The sequence below is a fragment of the Lasioglossum baleicum genome, chromosome 12, assembly GCF_051020765.1.
Source record: "Lasioglossum baleicum chromosome 12, iyLasBale1, whole genome shotgun sequence".
NCBI classification, from domain to species: domain Eukaryota; kingdom Metazoa; phylum Arthropoda; class Insecta; order Hymenoptera; family Halictidae; genus Lasioglossum; species Lasioglossum baleicum.
Window position 1 is genome coordinate 14,389,664 of NC_134940.1, and position 24,575 is coordinate 14,414,238.

Here is a 24,575-nt window from a genome sequence, read left to right on the forward strand (position 1 = left end):
TCCTACAAAATAGATGGAGAGAATGTGGTTATTAAGGTAGACGTTGTTTCATTTATTTTGCCGTGTAAATACGCTTTTCATATGTATGCATATGCTGTTTCTCCGACAACCCACAAAAGCGTAATTTGCAAATGAAAACGAAATGAAAATATCATGTGAGACTTTAGTCTAAACATTGTGTTACCAAGGTTTAAGCAAATAATTATGCAGAACACAAGAAATTGATTACTTTTATTATATTTAAATTTAGGTAGGTATGTGGGACTGTCACCAACTTATTTGTGGCATTTTTCTGATTAAAATGACACTAAACACGACATAATTTGAACTGTATTTTCTACGTTCGGCGAGGTCACAGAAAGATAGTAGACCTACACGATCTAAGAAACAGCGCGGACCCGAGAATTTTTCTTAGTTAGATCAAACCTTTGTGCAATTCACTTCAATAAAAACGTTGATCTCCATCTTTAATGAAAAATTGTATTGCGTCATATACATATACCGAAATTTGGTTACTTTCGAAGCTTTCATTTGACGCATAATTTTCTTTTTCGCGATCGTTAGCACGAACGAAGCAATCGATAACTACCTCGCGATTACGCATAAATGGTGTGCTTTTATACTTTCCGTAATCACTATCAGCAAATACAAGCAATAATTCAACACTTCCAGACAGAATATTGGTTTTTCTTCATTTAATTTGTATCGCATAATGTCCGCGAAATTACTATTCTCATTTTCATCCCCCGAATTCACGATTATTTCGTATGTAAAATAGGACAGAGGAACAATATAAAACGGTATATGGAATATAAATTGAAATAATCGGGGCGTGCGTGGAATAAATATCGGGGAAAAGTTGATAGCATTTCGTTGGAATAAATATCATTCGAATAACAAGATACGTTGCATTAAATATTCTATGATAATTCGAGTATTTGCAATTAGCCGCACCGAGAGGATAATACACTTTACTGACGTGTCTCCGTAGTGGGATAAATATTGATTCTGCATTCAAATAGTTAATCATTTTTTTAGATAAAGTTTTCATTTATACATATATTATATTTTGCTCGTTATAGTTAAAATATTTTGTAGTTACGTCACTTTACACTTTTTGATTAAATTTTGTAAATGTTCATCATCGAACAAAACTTTTTCGTAATTTCTAGCGAAATGCTTATAGCATTTAACTAAAATTATTATGACATTCTAATAGAATACGGTTAATGTCCATTGGTAATTCATGTGTGACGCGCCGCGCTCGTTTCTTTTCAATGAATTATATTCGAGCCGTTTATTTAGAAAGTGGCCGAAGTCTATTTAAGTTTAAATTGAGATAAACTTGTTATCCCATCGACTATGTTTGCTGTATCATAGATGCTAGTTTAATTAGATGAGGTAGCAGATACGCGTAAGTGATTGATTCACATATTCCGAATTACTCGGTTCTAGAATGCAACCGAGTAATTGCTTCTCGTACAACAATACATCGTTTCATCCAAATTGAATTTCGTTTATGTTTCATCTCTGTATCTCTGTTCGCGATCATCTTCTTAGTTCGAGTTCCTGCTGTTCCGCGATACCTTCGCAGTTCGTGGCCGCTTAGAGCGCCAAATTACGACGTACCTGTACATAGACGGCATGCACTGGCACGTTGGCGCGGTAATGGTGGCTTAGCTGCATGCTGCAACCGAAATATGTTTGTGTTATGTCTTCCAACCAAAAACATCGTTACATAGAACGTCATTTCCGGAAAATCGACTTAGTCTTCATTGGACGGACGAAATATGTACGGTGGATCCAAAAAATATTTGAAATCGGCAGGATAAAAGATTTTATTTCGCGATGTATAGTTTCAATGAAATATTAAATTTTTTATGTATGTAAAATATTTGACAGATTATTCAAACAATAAACGAATCATTTTCGAGCACCGGGTACAAAATGTTTATATATTGTTTTAAAAAAATTACAAGACTGCATTTATGTAGATTTTTCACAATTTTTATAATAATGCGTCCTCGAATAAAGAAATTTATTGAATGATTTCTAATGGGAGTGTCTTTATAATTTCAATTATTAAAAAATAAAGAATGACGATTATGTGTATTCTTACTTCAATTTGTTATTCTGAAACGAATTAATTAACCCCTTGCCCTACAATATCGTGTTAAAGATTCTGTACAGAGTTAAATAAATTATTATCATTAATTTAATTCCCATGAAAAGTTTAATAATTTTAATAATTTATTAAATTCTAATTAAAATTATTACTATTAATTTCTTTTAAACCGAAATAAAATTATACTTTGGTTTTGTTAACGTACATCTATTGGAGAATATAGTAGGCATACAATAGATATAAATTTTCTCCTTTTTTTTAAGAAATTACGAACTACAAAAAAATTCTAATCACTGAAGCCGTAAAATAAATCATAGGGCTTGGGGTTAATGATTGATTTTCGAAAATTTGTTACTACTTTGCGGAAACTGAATTGATCCTTTCGTTTCCTGTGTTTCAATTACGGCAACTGTTAGTTAAGTCGGGTTACTTTACAATCGAGTACTGGCTGCCAGTGATAACAGTAGAATGTTACTATATTATCAGAACTATCCTAATTCCCTTGGTTTCGCAGAACGAATGGTGCAATTGAACCACATTTCTCTATGTGCATACGTAACACCTACAATATACCCCTGGTAATTTCGCCTAGGTAACCGCCGCCGATCGAAAGTCCCCATAATCTGACAATTGGTTCGCCACGGTGGAACATTCGCGGGTACTCGTAAAAGCTTTCGGCTAAACCATATCCTACCAACGTTTTATCATGTCACGCAGCTGCCCTATTGAGTCCCACATATCCTATACGTTCGCTAGGTCTGGGTTAGATAATGACCACAAAACTGGTTCGTACGGGGTTGTAGGCGATTCTTGGGCGATCCCTATTATCAGAGTAACAGGATGGAATCTGCCTCGTTTCCCCTTATCTTCTTCTCTGTCATCTAATATCGCAGGATTCTGCTGGAATGGGATTCCAGGGATTCGCGAGGATGACCACTGCGAAACGTAGTTTGTAGATGCGTCTTAGTGGCTTAGCTTTATCGATTAGTTTCACTGTGTCTTTTCGGAGCCCCCTCAATAGGGATTCCGGGCTGGCTCTGCAAATTGTTTTCTATTTTCGGAGGGAAAGCTAAATACCTTGAAAACTTCGGCTTAAAATGTCTAGAAACCTAAAGCTTCATCTCGATCATTTCCCAAATGAAGAGACGCTGTTTTCCTATCGTAATACCTTTTCTTTTTCGTTTTACGTCGCTTCTCCAACTGCTACGGTTATTAAGCGTAATACCTAATTATGAAAATTTTGAGAGAAGCAAGTAGTTCTCTTGGAAGGAGATAAAGTAGCAGTACATATATACAAAGACACATTAAAGGAAGAATTTCCTTCATTAGATTTATTGCTGTAAGAATAAAATAAAAATGTTTTCCGTGTTTTTATTAATGTTAGAAAGTAGAATGTAGGTATGTTCGATTGCTGCGCCATCCGACCAATCGACAATAATATGAAAAGGTTATTACTATCAAACCTAGAAATTGTATCGAGTAAGACTATGACTGTCTCAACTGTGCGAAGCTTAACACTGAACCTAACACTGCCGGTCAAATGACCGGTTTTATATTTTTAATTTCACCATTAATGAAATGATTAAATTGCTTACATGGAAATTGTTTCGTTCGATTTCTTTATCCAAGCACATATTGTAATAAAAATGGCAAAAAATCTAAATAGAGTCGTGTCATTTTTATAAGCTAAAACATTTTCATCGCTTTTAGTGCTCGGTCCATCAAAAGTGACTGATGTGTATACGTAGATATTATAAAAATAACAAGATTAAATTTATTTATATTTTGTGCGATTTTTACTATAATATACATATGCATACTCGAGTCAAAAAATATATTCAATAAATTCCCATGAAAGCACCTTTACAATTTCAATAATTGTCAAATTAAAAATCTAGAATGGTAGGCTTACTGTTAACTTGTTAAAATAAATCATCTCAAGGATTAACCAAACACTAACCCGTCTACAATCCGATCTTCCGTAAGCCTAGCAATGAGTACACACATATTTTCTTGTATTTTAGAAATTTTCACGTGCCATATGTACAACGATTCGCAGTCTATTCAGTGATCAATCTTCTACTCACGATGGTGAATCATTCAGTGGTAACTGGACATCGCAAAGGTAGTTAGAAAGTACGTGCAATAACGCTTACAATCTTTAACGAATACAGTGTCTCGTGATGGTGTTCATGGTTCTATTGGTTGGTTTACGTTGATTCTCTAACCGTACGAGTAGTGGTGTTGGTAGAAGAGCCAAATCTATGATGATGATTCGTGCGTATGGTTCTCGGTTTCCTCGACATTGATTGCTTAATCATGACTGCGAGATTCATTTGCCTGTCACGTGCAGACGTTCAAAACCTTCAGCTTATGGCTGTTTGACCGAACGCGGGTGACCCTGAAGTGCCGAAGGTCGTTACGACTCTTACTTAATTGCTTCCAGTTGCATAGAATTTAATTTTTGCTATTTCTAACGATATTAATCAAGTTTATATAGAGCATCAATACTTTACTCTCGACGCTGCTTTAAATATGGAATTCGTACGTTTTATCCGGTTTTATAAACAACGAGAATAACGAAGTTACACGCACTTGTACTACTATTAAACAATTTATTTAACACGAAAACTAAACATTTCTTCTAACCTAGAATGTTTCCATTCTATACGATATCTTTTTCATTTTATGCATATTCAACTGATGCAATTTACTCATGCAGTACTCAAATGTTTAGTAATTTATTTGATATCTAGAGTTTAAACGTTTAAGGGAGTAGACACTCCTTTTCCCAGGATTGCAAGGATGCGGGATTCGCGTTCTTATTTCTCGATAATACGAAATTGGGGGTTTTGTATAGTCAAAAACGCTAGATAGAAGATCAATCAATTTTTATTAGCTTGCTTTCTTGTCCGTCTGTCTGTTCGGTACAAATTTTGCAATTGATTTTAAACTAACATCCCGATGAGCTAGATACTCGAAATTTTAAACATAGCTCAGAACTGGATGACAATGCAATATTTTAAAAAGATTTTTTAAAAAAGCCTATGCGTTTAGGAGATATAAACTATTAAATTTAACCGTTACAACTCCCCGCGCGACGCTTGGTAGTACGTGATCGCGTTCAGCGATCCCCACTCCGCGCGACAGCGCTCCCTACTCCACTACGCGTTCCCACTCTGCAATTAGTCGGAGCTTAGAGATTAGAGCAATTAGTCTACTACAGGAGTTGTCAGCAAATGATCGGAATTGTAGAAAAAAATACTAAAAGTTGCATTTTACAACTTTTTTATGTGGGCCTATATCAAACATTTAAAAAGTACGTTTTGTAGGAAAAACGACAGGCATTGAAAGATGCAAGAATTCTTAGATACAGGCCGAAAACCCCGATTTTTGTATAATATTATCGAGAAATGAGAACGCGAATTCCGCACCCTCGTAATGCTGGAAAAATGAGTCTACTCCCTTAATTAACTTGAAAACCGCCAAAAAATAACCGCGGAACGTAATAAGCTTCTTTATTTACTTTAAATTTTATACGAAAATTCACTTGGTCCAATATGTAAAGTATCTCAGCAAAATGCCCCGGTTTTTACCAGGTTCTGCCTTCCTCTATGAACAATTGACGCGATAACAAAGCACAATATTCCCTTCTTCGCTCATTTACTTTACAATACATCCGCGACTGGCTCTATACAGTTTAATTGATGTATCATACTGGCGCCAACTGCCGGATGATTGATGAGTTGTATTATTCGCAATTTTTTGCGAGACGTTGATGAAAACACCGCCCGTATAAGCTTCGGTGTAATGGTCTCATTTCTCCCAGTAACAAAACGCCTCGGAGTTTGAAATACGACCAACACCTTATTAAGGAGTAAATCTGACTCGTCTGCCCGTTATTATTTTCTGTATGCGTTGTGTATTCTTTGACTTTCCTACAAACAGCAAAACTAGACGAGTAGACATTTTGAAAATATAACTTATTCCTGATCGTTTGCCGGAAAATTTCGTTGAACTATTTCTTGAACTGTTTCATTTTATATTGTATGATAATATTTCTGTATATTGAATTGTTTATATGTCTTTTACAATACAACCATTCTCTCATAACAGATTTCTTGTGTTCGTCAAACTAAATTAAAAGATGTAACTTGTTTCTGAGATTATTAATGCTATTGAAAAGTGTCTGAAATAAAAGCTACTATACGATTTCAAGGGGAACATGTTAGATAGAGGCGAAGAGAGCACGCGAAGGTCACTTTCAATTTTTTTCAAGGAAGCTCTGCCAGAAAATTATAGGACACGTGTACTATTTTCACGAGACTCTAATAATGTGAAGAATAATTATTACGCTTCGCTAGTTACTCTGCACAGTAATTTGTTACATTAAGTAATTGTTTTAACTATCGTGATAACGACAGACTGCATACAATTAAATCAATTCGGAATTTAAACGATTTTTAATCGTGAACAGAAAGGTATACGTACAACCTTTTCGAAAATATCGGAATTGGTAGGTGAAGGGCAGAATGTCGTTAAAAATTGATTAATCACGTATTGTCGACGTGAATTGGGCGACAGGGAAGCGCGTGGTGTAAATGTAGAACTGAAAAGCATAGCTTACGTAAAACTCATTAACGAGAAAATAATGAGACATGCGAGAGGGATCAGTGGAAGAGAATTCATATTTCAGCAGAACAATGGACGGTATGTATACTGCAAAAATTAGAAGACGGCATTGGATATGCAAAACTTCAGCATTTTACAATGTCGGTCGAGAATAATCGGATTTGAGTAAATAAATTTAAATTGATCGGTTTAGAACAATTAACAAGGAATTAAAAAGAAAAATACGCAAAAGTTTATATGAAAGGTGAAAAAATATGCATGCTATTAAAATTCACAAAAATAAATTTTTAAAAAACATGTATTTTCATAGCTATTAAAAATTCACAATCACAAATTTTCAGGACTATCTGTACGTGGGGCTAGGAAAAATTATTTTGTACTTTTTAGTCCGTTTTAAAAACGTGGTATTTTTTAAAGATTTATTTTTATTTAAATAATTATTTTCTGCTTTTTAGTCTTTTGCGTGCGAAATTTTTCAATCGGTTTTAAACATTTTGATGAGATTATAACAGAGGCATATAGTAAATTTCAGACGGTATGGCGACCGCGTCATATCGAGAACAAACGCCGTGGTAAAATGTCAAAGATAAAGATTCGACGGAGAATCTCGGTGTTACTGTTCTTTCGCTTGGTAAACGAACATTATAGTATAATAATACGTAGTAACTTTGTAAACACCGCACGGAGCTCGAACGCACACTGAGCTCCTCCGATGCGAAGCGGGTTAGTAGAGTGGGAACGCGTAGTGGAGTAGGGAGCGCTGTCGCGCGGAGTGGGGATCGCTGAACGCGATCACGCACTACCGAGCATCACGCAGGGAGGTGTAACGGTTAAATTTAATAGTTTATATCTCCTAAACGTATAGGCTTTTTAAAAAGTTAGTTTTTTAATATTCCATTGTCATCCAGTTCTGAGCTATGTTTAAAATTTCAAGTCTCTAGCTCATCGGGAAGTTAATTTGTACCGGACAGACAGACAAGAAAGCGAGCTAATAATAAAAAATACCGGCGTTTTAAAATTGAATTGTCATTTTTTAGATATTACGTATCTCCCGGAGGTTAATTTTTAGGTTGTACAGTTAGTTGCTACAAAAAACAGCAGCGTGCCGCTATTTCTGATCCACTGTGTCGGGGACAAGGGACAGCGGAAATCGGTACAGTCATTCCACACGTGCTCATTTAATATTCTTAATCTGCAGAAGTGTTTTCCTTTGCAGAACAGAATGGACACTAGCGCACATGGGGAAGCTCTTTTCTGCGTTTGTTTTACCTGCAGGAAATCTTCGAAAAACACGTACGGCTAGCTAAGGCTGTAGAGGTTTTGCTCGCTGAAACTCCCACAGTGGCCTACCTCGCTTCACAAAATCTCTGTAATTGCAGGGAGTGAGGTCGCACTGTGCTAGTGAGACGAGACAGGAGTAACCACCTACCCACTAGGTCCACCTGGTCTCCTACTTTCTCGGTGGAGTTGCGCAGTTAGAACGTTCTCCGATGCTTGGTAGATCTGTATGCGTGTAGGGCTCTCGTATTCGTGTTAGTCAATGTTCTGCTCTACCAATGGGGTACGTGTTTCGCATTAAAGTCACCCCTTATTAACCATGCGCCTGAGACACTTGTTAAGGAGTCAAGTAGGTTTGTCAACGAGTTTTTGGTTTTGTGCTCCGAACTCGTTTGTAGTCTAAGCTCTGGTATATTTGAATTCTGAGATTGCCGTGCCCGGTTGTAGAATATTTTCGTAAACGAAACTTTTGTGCGCTGTCGAGGGCTGCGTCGGCTTCGTTGTACGATTGTCTGAAATTACGGATTATGTGATAATCTGTTATTGAGAACTGTTATTGTTATGTGAGCCATGTTCCAGAAATTATTTTCCGGTCTCAATGTAGAATCACCGGTTTAGGATTCAACATCTAAAGGTGATCGATTTGATAAAACTATTTTTTTTTTGTAACAGATTCGTATCAATTAGAGGTAGAATTTCACCCTTCTGCAAATCAATTTCACCCTTTTGCAAATCAAATTCACCCACTAAGAATATTAGTTAATTATTTATTTATTTCGATTAAATTATATATTTATTTAGACTTCAATAAATATGTACTTTCATTTCTAAAATTTATTAACCAGAAAATGATTACATTTCAACAGGAGAATTATTCACTATGGACTTTTACTACAAGCTTTAAAGCTAACAGCTACTGCATATATGTTCGCTATGACTTCAATGGGTGCAGAAAGAATTTGGGGGAAAGCAACTGTCATCAATTAACCATAAGAGCGCCTTGTTTATGCAAGACAATATGAAACCGCAAACAGAAAACGCCATTTCGTACGAAAGTACAAACAATTCCTTTGATTCTTCTATCAACCGATTGGTAAACTTCATTTTACTAAAATGCTTGGTTCAAAGCTATACATATACTTTTAAGTAGTACATGTCAGCAATAGATCAGCCGTAACCGGCAATGATTATGATCGTATCCGTGAAAAGTTCCAAGTTTTGTAAAAACGTTTGATAACTGTGTCGCGTTTAATAACTGACCGTTCTATTAAAAAATTATAATAAAGCTTTTTCATTATCAAACTGATTTTATTTATATTATACGTTCGCGATATATTTCGCGCGCAAAGAAATCATTTCCAAGGGCTTCACTAATATATGTATAGGACGCTATACATATAATTTGACTGACGGTTGAAAATATAATATAAATGAAATTAGTTGAAACACTATCGAGTGATAATGTTAATAACTTCAGCCTAATTTTTTTAAGAGTACGATCGAGTTTTGTAGTGAAAAAAATCGTCGAGTTTGAAATTCAAGGGCAAAGTTAATCTTGCGGCAGCTGTCGTACATCAATTTCCACCATACCGGTAGAATTTCGCTATAAGATATAATTTCTATGCGCCCGGTACAACGTTCGCAAAGAATATAGAAAATATCTGTACGAGAAACGTCGACCACGCGAATTTGTGTCCATTTTCCTTTCACACCAGCTTTCGGCTTATCGAATTGTATCCTCGGGAACGTTCCTAGAACCGTTAGGGAAAAAGTCCACAACTACAGGGGTTGTTGGATCAAGCGGAACTTGTACACCTCTATCGCGCATCCAATTCCGAGAAACCTATCCTGCGGAGAATACCGAAAACCGTTGACCGGGAATCCCTTGTCGTAAATACCCGGTGATCCGGATCCATGACCGAGATCACATCCGAAGAAACCGATCTTTAATTCTTCCTGTCGAGCAATGCGTTCAATACAGTGGTCCGCGAAAACATACTCCGGGATTCTACTTTTTGTATGTCGCGGAAACGGGAAAAATATTTTCGCGAGATTTTAATGAAGGATCTGCAGGGTCGTATCATTAATCAACATCTCACGAACGAGGATTTATTAAAATAATAAGAATATTTTCCTCGGAGACCTAGATTGTACGGTTTGCTTATTTTGTGTGTAGAATCACCACAAAAAGTTTCACTCAGTCGGCGACTCCACCCTTTCCTTGTTACTGTGATACAGTAATCGCGCGATTTTTGTCAAACAGCCTGTGTGCTGCACCGTCGAATATTGCGCAGGGAAATTATTGTTTTATGACTGCGTCGACCGCGCCGGGACTTCAATCGACGAGCCTAACAGAGAGAAGGACAGAATGAAATAGAATCGCGTGGCCGCAGCGTGTCGCCGTCGCCGGCACAGTTTAAAGGCCCGTGCGTCATCACGATGTATCACCGAAATTTAAACTTCTTTAGTTTTCATTATTTTTTTATGGAATTTTTACCAACATATTCGTGGAATTTTGCTAATGCAAAATGATACCAAACACGATATAATTTCAACTGTGTTTAGTGGTGTAATCGACGATGAAAGTTTCGAACGTATCCTTTGCAAGGAGTTATTAACGAAAAACACAGACCAATCAGAGCTCGACCTAGACGCGTGTTGGCACAGTCGGCCAATTGACAGTTGGCGCGCCGGGTGTGATTTCTGAAATTCTATGGGTAAGAAATTGGTGTAACAGATCGTACGATACCCGAATGTTTAGTAATTGATTAGTAGACCGCGGATTTCCTGCATTTATGACAAAAATGGGTACGCACAATGTAAAACAGTGGAGGTATTAAAGTAGTTTCACCTTAATAAGATAATTAAAAGGAGAATGATATTTTTATTTGGCTCCTGTGTCTTGCAATCAATGCAAACATTTTTTATTTTGCATAAACATCCGCAGTCTATTGATTAGATACTGACACGTTTAATAATGTAAACAATTGTTCCTTTTAATGTCGATCGTATAATTGTTAATAAACGATGTACTAATGCTCTCGGCGGCGCACTGGTTCGATCTGATTTTACGTCAAAGCAATTTTGCAAATTAAATTAAATTGTGATGATAATAACACTACTTTTTCTGTTTAATAATTCACAGACGCAGTTATTAGTTTTCTTGGCAAATGATCTACACATACATAGAATCGAAACGTCGAAAATTTAATTTAATTTGCAAAATCGCTTTGATGTAAAATCAGATCGAACCGGTGCGCCGAGAGCATTACACATCGTTTATTAATGTAAACAATATGTAATGTATAATATTCAAATGTTCTCGGCGCAACGGTTCGATCAGTTAATAGGAAAAAAGATCAGTTAATAGGAAAGCAGCATGTGCTAAGACAATTTCAATTCCGTATTTATAATCTTTATAAAGCAATGTAAGTAAATTATTGCAGTATCTTGTTACATTGTTACATTCTGGTTACACAGATATTTTAAAGTTTCTGGTTTTACATTGTGAAAATATATTTTTCAGACGCAGTTTTTTCTACTTTCTTGAAAATGATCTGAATGAAGATCGAAACGTTGAAAGTTCCTAACTAACGTGCAAATTTTGCTTTTTTCCTATTAACTGATCGAACCGTTGCGCCGAGAACATTTGAATATTATACATTTCATTATCTTGCGATCGATATTTCAAACAACATAAACAATATGTATATTGAATAATGGTACAGCAATTTTTAGTGGTGCCGCAGAGTCACTTTGTGTTTACGCCATCCAGTAGACACGCAACCTCGAAGCGTTCGGTCGAATTTAGAAGTTGTTCTAATATTAAAATGCGGTCAAATGCGCTGTTAAAACGGGCTGCTACGCCATAATTGACACATTGCAAAATTAGCTGAAGCGTCACGTCGATCAGTTGTCAAGTTTGCATTATTTAGATACCCATTTTATGTTCCACACTGTTCAACACGCGACGACGAGATTCGGATTAATAGAGACAATGACATTCTATAATTAAAGTGTCCGAAGTTTAGCAGGCTAGAGCGAAGAAACGGTCAAGTGCAAAGTAAAGAACGATCTTTTAAAATCACATCCGCTCGGCAAAGTGTAGGGCGAAAGTAATTATAGCCAACACCGTTGGCTGTCGTATTGAGCGACTTTCGTCAGGGAACCTCGTTTTCACGTATCCAATGAAGAGAGGACAAACTATCGTGGGAAGTCCATTTGCGGTGTGTCTGAGATCAGGCACGGTAAATCGAAATTCTATGTAGGCCAAGGGCTTGAACAATCCAAAGGACAGCTCCTCGAGTTCGGTTTACTCCGAACAAAACTGAATGAAACGAATCGGAATAGAATCTGCCTTCTAACAATAGTACGAAGATACACGATGTGCTCTTTTAACCCTCGAAAGAACAGTAGTGTCCGGACTAATTTCGGATTTTGAAACTCAATGACACTTTTATTTGGGCATATCTTTCGAACTCTGGCGTTTTATGTCGGGTAATTGAAAATTAATTAGTGGAATGATATTTTTTTTTTTTGGTATGGAATAATTGAGATTTATTTTTCTGTAAACACGTACAAATGCACTGGACATTTTATTTGTAATATTACTTGTAATTTCATTATAATTTTATTTGTATTTGTATCATAATTTTATTTATATTGTTATATCTATATTTTGCTTTTCCTGATTAAAATGTTTTCTATGCTGTCTGATTTTTATTCATATCGATGTGTAAATGTTCTTATAAGCAGAAATATTATACTTCCTCGATTTTCTCTATATTTCTTTTTCTTTGTGAATCGTTTACACTAAAACAAAATAGAATTAGATACGATACAAATGATAGTCTCTCGATTTTGATTTAAATGGATGAAACTTAATATCACAAAAGAAAATGCATTTCGAGTGCGTCTTAGTTTTTTCCTGTCTCGATCTTTCGACAACGTGATCTTCTACTGGCAACCGCACAACAGATTTCCTAACCCAATCATCCGTAATCCATATTCACTGCTTCTTTTATCGTGCTCCCATAACCGTAGTACGTTCGTAGACTAACTCCTAGTCCAAGAATTTTGCAATCTACGCGAGACTGCGGATTACGAGGAAACCACGACGTCGCACCGGTAATGAAAGTGGATGTGGACGAGATGGAAGGCACACGGTGTTTCTCAGATGATACTTTCGTATTTACCTCGTCGAAAGGGTTGTCGTCTCGGCGAAACAAGAAATAAGGAAATGCGGGCGAGATGAATGACAGTAACGTCTCGAAGTCGCAAATCCACAAATGAGAAGGACATGAAAAGCGGGAAATTTGATACCAATAAGCTGCTGGCCTACAGGATCAGGTTTTCTAGATTGAAAGATACCTCGCAATTTGAAAAGGTTCTTCTCAAATTGGTTTAATAAGTCTGCTAAATGCAACAGGGCTGGTTTGTCTTATCAGATTTTACGTTCTTGTTTAACGCGTTGAAAAGCCGCTTATCAGTATTGCGACAGCTTTAACCCCTAGCACTCGACTGGTGATTCAGAGTCACCACTAAAAATAGCTGTAGCATTATTTACATTATTGTTTACATTATTAATTATGTTGGTATCTAATCAATTACTGCACATTTAAATATTGTATGAGGTGTTATATCAATTTTATATGAAAAAAATCATAATAAAATTATTCTATGTCGGAGGAAATGTTTGATTTTCAAGTTAAAATAGCTCAGAGAACTTAGACACGTAGTTACAAGTATTAATAAAATATAGCACATGGTAAGTCCTAATGTTCAATAATATTAAACCCAATCTCAATCGATCAGCCATCAAATAATAAATTCGAATTAATAGAAAATATAGATAATAAATCATTCAAGTTGAATGTAAAATGAAAATAAATTTGAACTAAATGAACTTGACTTCTATTGCACGACAAAACACAAATAACAAATTCAATAGATCGTCGTGACACAAGTGGAAATTATCGCGAGAAGGCAACGTCACGATTCGAGAAAAGATTTAAATCGATGAAAATTAAAGGGTAAACTTTACTTTACCGGACTCAAAATTAGTACCTTTCTTCTACGAATTATGATGTATTTGGTATGTAATCCAGTAGATTTGTAACCGACGCGGATGCAGATCGAAGTTTCGATCTTCTAGGATCAATAGTTGAGGAGCTATGGTCGCTACTGACGTACCAATAGACAGGGTGACTAGTGACGTCACGATCGGTGCTATAGGCGACTTTTGTGTTTGATTGATAAATGGAAAAAACCACGAACCCCAATTTTTAGAAAATACGTACTATTTTAAGAGAAATTTTTGAGCCAATTTTAGCATGCATTCTTATTGGAATTTTCGAACGTTTCAAGGCTCAAATTAAAGGTGGAGGATCGTAGTTTGTGATAGGAGTAAAATCAATGAAACTCGGCTGTCAGCTTGATCAAAATTTACTCGATTTCGATAGAATTCTTCGAGACAATTCAACAATGTATTCCAGCAAGAATTTCGACTCTGAGGGCTTAAATTAAAGGCACATCAAAAGGAAAACTTATATTTATTGTACACTTGCATTTAGTCTAATGCCTAGACTGCGGATCTCTATGCAAAATGAAAATGTTCTGCATTGATTTTGGGGGAGGCAGGAATAAAATAAAAATTGATTTCATCCCTTTATGACTTTATTACATTAAAAACAACATTACAATATTTTTAGAAAATACGTACTATTTTAAGAGAAAGTTTTGAGCCAATTTTAGCATGCATTCTTATTGGAATTTTCGAACGTTTCAAGGCTCAAATTAAAGGTGGAGGATCGTAGTTTGTGATAGGAGTAAAATCAATGAAACTCGGCTGTCAGCTTGATCAAAATTTACTCGATTTCGATAGAATTCTTCGAGACAATTCAACAATGTATTCCAGTAAGAATTTCGACTCTAAGGGCTTAAATTAAAGGCACATCAAAAGGAAAACTTATATTTATTGTACACTTACATTTAGTATAATGCCTAGACTGCGGATCTCTATGCAAAATGAAAATGTTCTGCATTGATTTTGGGAGGCAAGAATAAAATAAAAATTGATTTCATCCCTTTATGACTTTATTACATTAAAAACAACATTACAATATTTTTAGAAAATACGCACTATTTTAAGAGAAAGTTTTGAGCCAATTTTAGCATGCATTCTTATTGGAATTTTCGAACGTTTCAAGGCTCAAATTAAAGGTGGAGGATCGTAGTTTGTGATAGGAGTAAAATCAATGAAACTCGGCTGTCAGCTTGATCAAAATTTACTCGATTTCGATAGAATTCTTCGAGACAATTCAACAATGTATTCCAGCAAGAATTTCGACTCTGAGGGCTTAAATTAAAGGCACATCAAAAGGAAAACTTATATTTATTGTACACTTGCATTTAGTCTAATGCCTAGACTGCGGATCTCTATGCAAAATGAAAATGTTCTGCATTGATTTTGGGGGAGGCAGGAATAAAATAAAAATTGATTTCATCCCTTAATGACTTCATTACATTAAAAACAACATTACAATATTCTCAGATTTTTGTAATCCTTTACTGGTTTCTACTTGACGCAGACAATTGCTTCATAACAAAGGTATGCAATTATATGTCGATCTTGATCTCAAAGAAGTGAGGAATTGAGAAATTGCGGCTGCGATGAAATCGTCGAAACTGTTCGCTATCAAACGTTTAATGATTTTGACACGTTACAAACTTCGCGAACGCTTCAATTGCTGCGAATAAATAAAGGTCGGATAGTACGGCGTGGGATGAAAATAGCGCCATTAGATTGAAGGCAGTGGAGACTTGGGGACAAATCCGACGGAACAAAAGTTTCGTCGAGGAAAATTGTTGCCCTTAGAATTGAGGGTAAAGGGGTGGAAGACAGAGAGAAGAAAAGAAGCCACAAGAACGGACGGAAATTTACGATAACCCCTACCAATAGTCGTTCGTACACATGCTTACGATTCACGCGAGATTGCGCTTACCCCTTTCGGAAAGCACAAATGCTTATGCTGAGCTTAAATTACGAGCGGGACACAGTTAAACCCTTCTGCCTGGCCAAAGGAGGCGATCCTGGTATTTAAGTGCTCATTTTATTACGAACTCCCGCGTCTCTACAAGTAGTCTTTAATTCATTGGCAGAACAATATGAAAATATTCAACGTTACCACCAAAGATGGCTCGGAATTGTTAGTCTTTTGTTCTAATTTCACTAATTAATATTTTTGCGTAAAAAATATTCTTGCTTAAATATTCTCGTTTACACTGCAATTTCTTTTCAATTTTCTATGAAAGTAAAAGGAATTAATTTTGTTGCTCGAAACAGTATCATCAATAAGAGAATATATTTATAATAATTATCGATAACGAGAATATTCTCTTGTCTGCGTTGGACCAACAAAGCTTTTTGCTCGTACAAAATCGAACATATTGGTGGAGATATACTCTTATCAAAAAATATTTCAATAATATCCTAGAAAATAATCTGCAAATGAAAAATTTCCTTTTTAAAATTGTAAACTTAATGTAACCTTCTTTTATTTCTATTCACGATTTTTATCATGTATTCATCATGCAAGTAACCATTCGATGTCCGTAAAAACGCCTTCCTTCTTCGTGTATTCTGTGTGAATGACACGCAAAAGCTTTAATACATATCAGTAATAGAAAAAATGGAGTCAAGTCAGTTTCGCAATAAACGGCTCAATGATTACTTGTGGGCCTTGAGTACTGAAAGAAGCAATGAGAGTATGAACATACCCATTAAGTAGTAATTGTTTATTATTACTTTGTTTGTGCGAGATGAACTCTCTTGCTCGTTTAGTTCTCTCCTGTGTCGGTTTGAAGAACTAAGGAACCGATCTCCTGTCGTTCCACCGGAAGGATGAAAAGGACCACTAACGCGATAAAACCGATTCAGAACTGAAAACGAATCGGAAGCGCGCTCACCCTCGATGGGTTGCGCCGAAGACTCATTAATTAAGACACTCCGAGGATAGGAGGCCGGGACACGCGAGACGAAAATAATTAATGAGAGTAATGAATGGTAGAGCAACACGAGGAATGAGACGAATTCATTAGGAACAAAAGAATTCACACCCGAAGAATTTCCAATAGACACGAATGATAATTAAAATACGCGCAGTACGGTACAAGCGATTGTTTCTGCGAGTCGCTTAGCTACGCTGCGCTAAAAAATTAATAAACTAGTCGATCACAGCGTAAACCTGCTGCATGTTTCGTTGTCAATACAGACATCGCTGTATACAAGAGATATTAATCATATTTGATCGTTGAGATCAATTTCGTTTGGACTAAAAATCGTTCTTTTAGTTAAAAGTTATTAAAATAGTATCTCAACATAGTATTCTATTTGATGAATATTAAAAGTATTTGGATTTCATTTCACGAAATATTATAGTATTTTTATTTTAAACATTTTTGAGGGTAAATTAAAGTAAGATTAATAAAATAGTACACAGTGAGATTCATAAAATATTTTATTTTCTGTTTCAGACTGTTCAACAGAAATATTTTATTTAATGATTCAAATTCTCGAAATATAGAACTATTTTATTTCGTGGTTTCGATTGTCGAAATAAGACATTTTACCTTTGAAATTATATTTGAAATACTTATTCTTTTAAGCCACAAATAAAATCAAGAATATATAAATATTGGGTTGGCAAGAGAAAGTAATTTCGGTATTTTAAGGTGAAATAAAACCGAATTTCTGTCAGAGAGCTGGGGAAAATAGTATTTTAAACAGTAAATAATAAATAATTCTATTTATTTTGAAGTATGTGTACAACTTTGAATATAAAATATATTTAATGTAGTAATTTTTGAAAATAGTATTTTATTTGGAGAATATATTACAAATATTTGTATTTTGTCTTTATTTTTAATTTTGATTATAAATATTATTGCTGAAAATAATAACAATAATAGACAGAGTATTATAACAATGCAAAAAGTAAAATATTTTATTTTGTGTTTCATGTTAAAATTTGTTAACATAGAGATATTTTATTTTCTGGGTCAAATGGTTGAAACAGAAATATTTTATTTTGCGTTTCAGATTGTTAAAATGGAAATATATTATTTTATATTATTATCAGTAAAACATTTTCTTATTTATTCTTTTTGGCAAAAGATTATTGGACAAAAGAGAAAATATCTTATTCATTACAGATGACTGCTTGAATAAAAAAATTGGGCTCTCTATTTCACCTTAAAATACCGAAATTACTTTCTTGCGGCCCTAATAGAATTCGAAATATTTGTTCCGCCAATAATTGCTCACCTCTGCAGTGCACAAATTCGGAAGGGGACTATTTCGAAGGAGACACCCTCGTCGACTTGGGAAATTGAAGCACCGAATTTCGTTGATGCGATTCCGCGAACTTTGTGAACAGAGTGTTCCTGTAGTCGGATCAGATTGTTGCCGGATTCACCGGTCTCACTGGTTATTTATCATTTTTCGCACGCCGTGATAGCTGCCACATGGAAGAGAACGTGTAAAACACCGGACAATTGATTGCTTTTGAGCGTGGAACGGCCGAGACTCGATCCACCGGGAACCAGCGTAAACGTTTCTGCCATATGCCGGGATCGAACGTCGACTCAGCCGTTCGAGATAATCGGTCTTATTGTTACTAAGAGAATTTCCCCGTCAGTTCGCAAACTCGAAACTTTCGTCGACTGCAAAGTTTCAGCGACGATTTCAGCTTTCCCGGAGAAACTACGGCTTCCGAGGCATCCATGGAAAGTCTCGGAAGGAACAGCTGTATTGGATCGATGCTTGGAAAACCTGATTTCCATTGGCGCTACGCAGCGAAATTATTTGGGAACCGTGGTCCGTTAAAAATTATGCTCCGCAAAAATAACGGTATCTCGCTGGTTGCGGCTGATCGCGAACGTAGAGAACGTTCGTATTTAACGACTGGGAATATTTATGCTAAATCGTTAAAACGATATAGCCGGTCTATGACACGTGACAAGTTTTAAGATTATGTCCGAAACGTTAGAAAAAATGTTCCACGAGGTGAACACTATATCTGTATAGTATATTTAGTAGAAGCATGTACAGTCTAATGAGTCGTAAAAGTATTCTATCGCGTGTGTTATTGTTTATTACTTTTTGTATGTTGCTTTGCATTTATATTTAATGCGTTAAATACTTTTATGGTCCATCACTGGTTCTGCCAGAGTCGGCAGATGAGGGGAGCGAGCACGAATTGAGGGGTAAATGTTGTTACCCTCTCTGTGCCAGTCTCGGATTAGTCACGTGACGCTGTGATACGTGCACGTGACCGGATCGCGGCGGAAGCGGGGAGAATAGCTTCGTAGAAGGGGAAGGTAGACTCGGTATTCTAGTAAACAAATATCATTTGTCTTGAAAGTGGTGCAGAAGTTCAATTTTTCAAAAGTTCACTATAAATCTTTCGTTTAGCTAAATAAAATCTTACAATATTCATATATTTTAATCAATTGAATTTTCGTTAGTAAATGGAATTGCATAATCAATTATTTCAAATGTCACTGTAAGTTCATTTCAAGTTCATTTCCTGTCATTTGTGTGTGTGTCACTAATAATCAAAAATAACTGCTACGTTATCATTTTATTTAATAATAAATGTATTTATTATTAATACATTTATATTTAACCCCTGCTTTTTATAACTGATGAAGACAATTTTTATTTTGCATAAAAATATGAATAAGCTGTTCTAATACGATTAATATGCTCGCAAATTATATATAATTACGTTTAAATTCTAAATTATACCACGTCTTCTTTTTAGATGAATAATAGTTTTTAATTTCTATCGGGTCTTACCAAAGCGCAAACCCAAGATTGAGGAAAGCATAAAATTATATGGAGCAGGGAACGCCGAATTAAAAATTCTTTTATCGTCGTTCCGACGAGGGAGACCATAAAAATTTTAATACTTTTATGCCAAAAGCACAGGAACATGATACAGCTATTGTCGTACAATCGCCTGTGTATCATCACTATTTCAGAACTTTCATACGACGACTCGAAATTAAAAACAGAATAACTTAATATTAATTCTACATACATACTGCAACAGTGAATAAATAAATAAATATTGAGATTAAACGACAGTATTTCGTTTGTCCTGCTCGTGTTTACAAACGAAAGTGGATTAACGCATGAATTTTAAATAAACAAAATGTGTCAGATTGTACGTTTTACTAATTCTGAAAATGATGCTAGTTCATTCATGACGTTCAAAGTAGACATTATATTTCGATAAATTTTTAAACAAAACTATTTGTGTGCATAATGAATACAAATACATTTATGTAAAAACATAGATACATACATTCAATATTTCAAAAAAAGATTTTCCTGTCTTTTCGAAACCATTCGACCTTTTTGCTACCCGCCTGTGCCTTTATGGTACGGTCGACGATCTGGGAGGTTTTCAGTAATTTTTTTCTCAGCGTCGAGCATTATTATCAATAAGCACAATTAGAAGGTTTTACGACTTATGAAATTCAATTTAGAGAGCCTTCCGGTCCCAGTGCCGAAAGGTCAGGTAGTAAGTAAGCATCTGCACAAGACAAGCGGCTCAGTCACCCCCACCCTATACATAGGAAGACCCCAAAGGGAAAGATAAATATTGGTGGGGGAAGCAAGCGTTTGAGGGGCCCCAACCGTGTCCAGCACTGGCTAATCACACAGCTAACGATTAACGTTCAGGATACGCTTCTGCAACAAATCAGTGTTCGATCCACAAGTAATGATGAGTCACTTTCAATTAGTCAAGTGCAATAATCAGAGGATCTCGATTATCACAATTCGCATGAAATATTTCTTGTACCACTAAAAACAAAGAAGGTGTTATCGCAAATCATAGACATATAGAGATAGACTGCGCCGTCTTATGGGCGAGTTGAAGCCCATAGCGCTCTCTTTCTAATTGATGTATTTATTGATGTTTTATTTTTGTTTTTTGCCGCCATTGTGGGCTTCAGCGCTTCGTACAGGCCGCGCAGTCTGTCTCTATATGTCTATGTCGCAAATGTAAATGTTCGATAAGTTTCGTAAACAACAATGTATATGCATTAATTTACATATCGGTGGGTTGCGTAAGAACCGGACGCTCTTTCTTTTTACCATCTTTGTATATTCAAGGCGTAAAGTTCAACTCGTTATCGAAGTTTTAGTTATTGTTAGTTCGAAGCAGAATGGAATGAAGACAAGTTGGAAATAGGACGTCGGGCAATCGATATTTTCTTGAGACACTTTTCAGCGACGATCGATATTGTGTCGGAGATTTAACGAGGGACGTAAGAAAACTTCAGACTTTGCATAATGAATGAATTTACATGACCCCAATTAAATGAGATCCGGGTGAACGCAAAACCGCTGTGAAAGTGGTTAATTCAGTGTTTGCGGAAATTTCATGTGAATGCAAATTTCGAAGAATTCTATGAAAATTTACTCTCGTTGGAAATGTTAAGGTTTGCGGGGAATGCGGGTTTTTATATTCATGAAATTAGACTCGGTCGCAACTTGAACTGTCTCGTTGCAACTGCGTGTGAGCTAAATAGAATGTTATTATTCCCGTCAATTTTTTTTAAACTGGGAATTATTTACGAATATATCCTCCCCACCGATTTCAATGACCTAGTAATATGTTGTCAACTTTTTCCTAATTGCAAGAGCAATTAGTTTACTACAGGATGTGAGAAGAAATTTTAGGTAAACTTTACTTTGCCGGATTGAAAATTAGTACCTTTCTCCTACGAATTATGATGTATTTGGTATGTAATCCGGTAGATTCGTACCCGGCGCGGATGCAGATCGAAGTTTCAATCTTCTAGGATCAATAGTTTACGAGTTATGGTCGCTTAAAGTTGAGCAATCTGCAGTGTTTTTGACAGGTAAGGGCGCCGCCATAATGGTTTGTAGTGACAACCGCGAGCCACTTACCTTGCCGCCGCCGCGCCCCACCCTCGACCTAATCCTAAACAACTCAGTAAGCGGCGTGCGACCGTCACTACAAACCAATATGGCGGCGCTCTTATCTGCCAAGAAACTGGAAATATGCTCAACTTTAAGCAAGCATAACTCCTGAACCATTGATCGTACAGGATCAAAACTTCGATCTGTAGCCGCGCCGAGTACAAATCTACTGGATTACATACCAAATATATCATAATTCGTATGAGAAAGGCACAAATTTTGAGTCCGGTAAAGTAAAGAGCAATAGATCGATAACTAAATAATTGTAGAAGAAATATTAAAAGTTGCAATTTCAACTTTTTTATGGGCCTATATTAAAAATTTAAAAAGTACATTTTGTAGATCTGTGTCAATTATACGCACTGTGAAAGTTTCATCGACATCGGTCGATGTGGGAAAAAATGACAGGCGTTGGAAGATGTAAGAATCCTTAGATTTATTGGAGTTACAGGCCGGAAATCGTGAAAAATTGCAATTTTCACCATCTTTAAACGTTTGTAGGTCATTGCAACGTCGGCCGATTTTGATGAAATTTTCAGAATATGCGTAATTGACACAGATGTACAAAACGTATTTTTTAAATTTTCGATATAGGTCCATATAAAAAAGTTGTGAGATATAACTTTTACTATATTTTCTACAATTCACTTTCTACAATATTTGTGTCCCAATATTTTTGTGATCGACTGTATATGCACAAAGTAGAATTGGTTGATCATGGTCAGACGCGTCAGACGATTCCTATGCAATATCATACGTATTTGCTGCACTCTCAAACTCGATTTTCTCGAAAACGAAGCGTCAAACAGAAAAAACGTGGTAAAAATGTTATTCTTTTTTTCGACTTATTTTTACATGTAGTATCACCCCCCCGCTCGGTTGTACCACCCTTCCGTCCACACCCTGTAGAAAGGTTACTAATATTAATGTACAGGAGTTTCAAAATTGGCTTCTGATTTGAAATGATTCTACGTTCACAATCGCACAAACAGTGTTAAGTACAATAGTTTCTCATGGAACTGCATTCTCGATAAAATTAATTTTACTCATTCGTCGAATAAACGAGCTTTTAATTACGATGGTATAATATAATTTCTATCGTCTACGGACCAATAAATGCGGACTCCAATACGGTATTATTTGATTTTCATCGATCGTTTTTCTCTTTAATTATCTTTCATACGAGGTTGACATAAAGTGTGTAATAATATGTATTATTGCGTAATATTATTACTTATATTATGTGTCGCAGATGGTTTTCAAATGATGTTAAAATACTGATTGCAAATGATATTCATATTGGACTTTGTATTACTTGTTGTGGAAATATTTGTGAATTTTTCCAACATGTTATTCGTATTTTTGGTAATTCTGCAACGGTTATTATTATAGAGAAAATATTAGAGATACTAATTAATTCGTACCTTTGTTACGAACAATTACAAAATGCAATGATTCAATTAAATGATGGGCAATATTCGTATCTATGGAGACGGTAAATAGAAACGTAATGAGATAGTCAAATTTCATGTAGATCCACAAATATTATTAATAGTTACACATTAAATCATTATTAGCATAATTTTGAGTGAAACCGCATCGACCCCAATTTCACTTCAGGGTTCAAGTGACGGATTAAGTGTGAGCTAACAATTAACACCTATGATACCGTACATAGATATAGGTGTAAACAATCAGTAACAGATACATAATAAATTCTCACTTTTTATTTTTTTTTTGTCGTGGAAAGAAAAATTTTATTTTCTATTTTCTATTGTTTTTACACAAAACTTATTTCCTAACAGTCCCATTAATCGGGGGACACGACATGATTTAATGTTTATTATTGAAATATTTACTAGTAAATTATTTATTATATTTGTTATTTTTATTATTAAATCATTCATTTGATTTGTTATTAAATTATTCATTGCATTTATTATTAAGTTATCTATTGTATTTATTATTAAATTAGAAATATTTCTAACTTTCAAATTGTTTCAATCTGAATACGCATCGAACACTGCACACATCGGTATGACAGGCGACTTAACGGCTTCTCGTTCCGTATTTAGGAGAATGCGTAATCGAGTTCCGGTCACGCAGTAACGTACCGTTCGATGCACTCGAAGATATCCTGCGTCGATGCATTCTTTATAGTCGGTATGATGTAACACAAAATTTATTCGGAGATGTTTTTTCGAGAATATAATTTTAATTGTATTCAGCATTCAACGATTATATTGAACATATTTTTGTCTTATACATATGTTAATGCTAAATACACTATATTATACGCACATGCTAAAATGGATGGTAATTAATACATGCTAAATAAATTCGTCAGCCACGAATTAATATTGAATTTAGTTGTATAATTCTCATGCGTATAATCCCAGACAAACCATGCATGCAAGTTATTGATTACTCGCAAAATATAGATGCCTTTTATTGATTATTTTACTTCGTCATTATTAGATCGCGGATTTTTATAGAAAATAAAAATTGTTCGGCATGCAT

General features: G+C 35.4%; 1 protein-coding gene across 5 annotated transcripts in view; it reads left to right on the forward strand.

Annotated features, from left to right (window-relative positions):
• Positions 1-24,575, forward strand: part of Cad87a (cadherin 87A) — a 295,629-nt gene that overhangs the window by 86,553 nt on the left and 184,501 nt on the right. The window contains exon 2 of one of the 5 annotated variants that reach the window (XM_076434314.1): positions 4,150-4,261. The exons of 3 other annotated variants lie outside the window; for them this stretch is intronic. The gene's annotated coding sequence lies outside the window, so the exon portion shown is untranslated. The remainder of the gene's footprint in view (positions 1-4,149; positions 4,262-24,575) is intronic. One more of the 5 variants, XM_076434316.1, reaches the window with a different exon arrangement.